This window comes from Pieris brassicae, unplaced genomic scaffold (genome assembly GCF_905147105.1).
Source record: "Pieris brassicae unplaced genomic scaffold, ilPieBrab1.1, whole genome shotgun sequence".
Classification (NCBI taxonomy): domain Eukaryota; kingdom Metazoa; phylum Arthropoda; class Insecta; order Lepidoptera; family Pieridae; genus Pieris; species Pieris brassicae.
This window is the reverse complement of record NW_025576241.1, coordinates 27,501-32,500: the sequence shown is the minus strand read 5'-3', so window position 1 is coordinate 32,500 and position 5,000 is coordinate 27,501. Positions and strand designations below refer to the sequence as shown.

The 5,000-nt window shown below is 58.2% G+C and overlaps 1 pseudogene; it reads right to left on the bottom strand.

Annotated features, from left to right (window-relative positions):
* LOC123719882 overlaps positions 1-5,000 on the bottom strand; it is an 8,840-nt pseudogene that overhangs the window by 2,149 nt on the left and 1,691 nt on the right.

The following is a 5,000-nucleotide window of genomic DNA, read 5'->3' as shown; positions in this document are numbered from 1 at the left end:
ACGTAATGGTCGCGACAAATGTTCCGTAGTATAACACCCGGAGCGCCGGGTATCTGATACCCCAGTTGGAGGCAGACACTCTAGCCATCTTCCCGAAGCACCTTGCACCTCTGTCGCCGATGTCTTGCGCGTGTTCCGCAAACGTGCCGCGCTCGTCCAGCACCACGCCGAGCAGCTTCGCCACGCCGACGGCCTTCACCGAGTCGCCCCCCAGCCGGATCACCGGCGGACGCTGGAACCTGCCCTTCAATGTTATAGACTGCGTTTTCGAAGACGAAAACGACAGCCTATTCCGCTGGCCCCATTCGAGCGCCAGTTGAAGAGTGGTCGCCGCCTTCCACTCGATGTCCGCCCGGGAGTTCGCCTCGATCAAGACCGTGACGTCGTCCGCGTACGCTACCAGCTCTACTCCTGGGGGCACCGCCATCCGCAACAAATCGTCCACCAGAATGTTCCACAGTGTCGGCCCTAAAACAGAGCCCTGTGGGCAACCCATGGTAGAGTTCTTCCAGACGGACACGTTATTCGCGAACATCCCCACCCTTCTACCGGTAAAGTACGAACACAGCAGTCTATAAACGTTGCGAGGACAACCGCCCTGCTTAAACTTGACCAGGACCATCGGCCACCATGCGTTATCGAACGCGCCCGAGATATCCAATAGGATGGCCTGGACGTACTTGTGGTTCGTCTCTCGCACGACGTCCAATACTCTGCTCAAAGCAGTCACCGTCGACTTCCCGTGCATGAATCCGTGCTGATTGGGCGATATACGGCCGTATAGGCCCGGTGTACACTCGCAGATCAGCCTCTCCAGGATCTTCCCCAGTACCGACAGAAGCGTAACGGGCCTGTACGCTTTCGGGTCCGTGAGTGGTCTCCCATTGCCCTTCGGTATAACAACCAGCCTTCCGATCTTCCAAACGTCTGGAAACACGCCTTCTCGGACACACTTGCTGTAAATATACATCATTTCCGACGCGGCCACATTCCAAACGACCTTGGCAATCCGCGCCGTGATACCGTCTAGCCCCGGACATTTATTAGGTAGGCTCTTCACGATCCTATCGAGTGCTGACCTGTCCACTATGTCCACGTCTTTTCCCGACGGCGCGAAAGCGGCGGCAAGGCGTACCCTTGAGTGGTACGGCGAATCGACCGCCACATCATCGTCCGGGTACATGATCGCCAGAACTCCAGACATCGCTTCCTCCATGTTCGTAGCAAATCCCTGCGATAGCTTCATACCGTTTACTACTCCCGAGGGTGGGCGCACGCGCCCGCTAGCGAGCCGGTACGCCATTCCCCAGGGATCTTCATTCCCAGAGTCGGAAATTCTTCTGTAGTGCTCGGTTTCGGCATTCCGCATTGCCTTCCGGTACCTAGTACGGGCAAGATGAAAGCGTTTTCGCGCAATCTCTTCGCACAGGCCGCCCGCGCGCCTTGCCTGTTGCCACTCCCGACGAAATTTATTATGCTGCCTGCGGAGGCCGTCCAGTTCACCCGACCACCACTCGTAGCCCCCATGCCGTTTAGGCTTCACCACCCCCAAACATTTCTCCGCCGAAGTCACGACAGCGGAAGTAAACGCCGAACAAATAGCCTGAGCAGGAGCGTTAAACGTTATCCTGCCCACGCGCAACGTTAAGTCCGAGCGGAACCGGTCCCAATCCACCCCGCGGTCACGAAACCTTATCGGCTCCATGCCCTGTTCACTGCTACGCGCCTGATGCAGTTGTCCTGAGGAACTAGCTGATCCGAGATGGATCACAAACGTAATCAGGCGGTGGTCACTCGCGCTGAGATCGGCGTGCACGGTCCATCCGTCGATCCGAACTCCTCTCGTTCCCAGAGTCGCGTCAATGTTGGAGCTCCCATTCGGTGAACTAAAGGTGTCCGGTTGGCCTTGGACGTTGTGGACCAGGAGACCCCACGACAGCACGAAACTCTCCATAGCCGTCCTACGCTGCTCTGCCACTCTGCCTCTTCCTTCACACTGGTCCTCGCGACTGTACCACAGCTGAGAGTGGGTGTTTGTGTCGACACCTATGACCACGCATTTTCCTCGAAGCGCTTCCAGCACTCGTTCCAAGTGCTCCAGGTGTGGGGCTATCTCATCCTTGTACTGGAAGTACGCCGACACCACGTACACGGTGTTTTCCCCCCCTCCCAGCTGTGCCACGAAACAGTGAGACGTGCACAAGTTGCGGAGTACGAGCACTGCCAGATCGTCTCTCAGCACGATGATTCCTGCCATTGGGGCCACATCGTGCTGGTACAGGCCCGGCAGCCTAGCTGCCGGGTATTGTTCTTGCACCAGACAGACGCTGAGGTCCAGATTCCTCGCGAGAGCCGGCAGCTCCTTGGTGGCCATCGCCGACCCTTGCAGGTTTACTTGTCCGACCGAGATGTCCGTCTTGTCTCCTCGTGAACCGCCTATGGACCTATAATCCATAGTTGGTTCTTTCTAAGGATCGCTTCTCCGCCGCCTGTCTCGCCGGGCACTGTACCGAAGCGGTTCGGTGGTCCTCCGACGGCTTCCCTGCTTTTTTACAGGTGGCGCACCTACGGAAGGTGTTTTTGCACGCTTTATGCGTGTGGCCATCCTCGCCACAGTTCCCGCAGGTGTCCACCGTTGCCCTGCAGAAGCGTGCCGCGTGCCCGTAGCCCTGGCACTTCCCGCAGCAGGTAGCGTCGGCGTAATCGCGCACGACATGACGCTCCCACTCTATATAGACCCGCTCTTTGGAGACCAGCTTGTCTCGCCAAGCTGGGCTACACCGCAGCACCACCGTGGTGCACGCTCCTCCTCGCGCGCTCTTCTTGAAGGCCACGTCGACCTCCTCCTTTCGCCACTCTTGTTGACCCGCAAAGTTCTGGGTGCGCAGCGCCCTCAGGAATGCGCCCGAGTCTACCCTAGCGCCGTCAACCGCAACGACCGCAACGAGAGGGGCCCTCGGTTTCGGGACCTGCACCCGCAAATTGTCCGGTACCGCGCGCCTAATTTTGTCCGCGTCTCCCTTGCTCGCTGCCTGGACAATCACACCCGCGTTCCCTATCTTGCGCACCTGCGCAATTCCGACGCCTAAGGTCTGGGGGTCCAACGCCTTCTTCAACGCCGCTTTTGTTTGGTCCGCAGTCTTTATCTCCTCCGACTTCTCCGCCGCTGGGTAGAAGGCCAACACCGTTCCCGCCGATGACGGCTTTGGTTTAGGACCTCGCCCCGTATTCAACGCGTTCGCGTAACTGTTTGCCGATTCTTTAGGAGTCGTGCCCTCCTCCTGTCTTCCGCTGCGCGCACCGTGCTCCAGCGCGCATATCTTAAGGCGCTCTTCGCCCAGCTGCGCCGACAGGAGGGCGATGATGCCTGTTAATTTCTGCACCTGTGTGCCTATCTGTGCTATCTCCAACTTGTTAAGTTTCGACGTCGACGCCGATGTCGCCGCCATGATCGCCTCCCCGGCCGAGTTCGCCTCCGCGACATATTTGCCCACGGTTGTCGGAGCGTTTGTGTCGGGCTCTCTCGGTAACTCCGCCGTAGGTCCCGTCTCCGCACGTGGAGAAGCTGAGCCAGGCGTACGCACCTGGCATACCCGCCGCCGCGTCGCCTCCTCCAATTCTAGGGGCGATGTACCCTTGCGCTTCCGAGCACCATCTTCCCGTGGACGCACCGATGTATCGCGCGGCGGGGGGGTCCGCATCAGGGACTTGCGCGGTGCAAACCCTGCTTCTCGCCCCTGCCGCTCCAACTCTTCCAATTCTCGCTCCTTTGACGCCATAATGGCGTCAAAGGCATTTTTGTCCATCGCTTATGACCCTATTGCAACTTCCGTCGTCTCTACCGTCGACTCTACCGTCGTCTCTACCGTCGTCTCTACCGTCGACTCTACCGTTGACTAGAGTAGATAGGGACAGCGGGAATCTCGTTAATCCATTCATGCGCGTCACTAATTAGATGACGAGGCATTTGGCTACCTTAAGAGAGTCATAGTTACTCCCGCCGTTTACCCGCGCTTGCTTGAATTTCTTCACGTTGACATTCAGAGCACTGGGCAGAAATCACATTGCGTCAACACCCGCGAGGGCCATCGCAATGCTTTGTTTTAATTAGACAGTCGGATTCCCCTTGTCCGTGCCAGTTCTGAGCTGACCGTTGAACGGCGGTCGTACAGAACCGCGCCGGGCCGCACGCCGCGAAGCGCGCGTCCGTCGCGGCCTTACGGCTAGGAAGATCCGCGGAAGGCCGGAACGCGGGTCCGGATTCAGCACGAAGCGCGCGAACGCAACGAGCATCGACCAGGCCCGGCACCGGCCGCATCCGCTTCCCGTCCAAACCCGACACGCCCCGGTCCTCAGAGCCAATCCTTATTCCGAAGTTACGGATCCAATTTGCCGACTTCCCTTACCTACATTATTCTATCGACTAGAGGCTCTTCACCTTGGAGACCTGCTGCGGATATGGGTACGAACCGGCGCGACATCTCCACGTACATCCCTCACCTGAATTTTCAAGGTCCGCAGAGAGTATCCGGACACCGCCGCAAATGCGGTGCTCTTCGCGTTCCGAACCATATCTCCCTTCTATAGGATTCCATGGAACTCGAACGCTCAGGCAGAAAAGAAAACTCTTCCCGGACCCCTCGGCGGCGTCTTCAGGCCACTTTGGGTTACCCCGTCGAACACTCGCTCGTAATAAACGAGGGAACGATTATTGAAACGGTTCCGCTGCCGGGTTCCGGAATAGGAACCGGATTCCCTTTCGCTCAAAGGGCGTTGTTGTTTTGAAAAAAAACACGCCGCATCGACATAAGATCTCTCCTTGAGCTTAGGATCGACTGACTCGCGAGCAACTACTGTTCACGCGAAACCCTTCTCCACGTCAGTCCTCCAGGGCCTCGCTGGAGTATTTGCTACTACCACCAAGATCTGCACCGACGGAGGCTCCAGGCGGGCTCACGCCCAGACCCTTCTGCGCTCTCCGCCGCGCACGTCCTACTCGT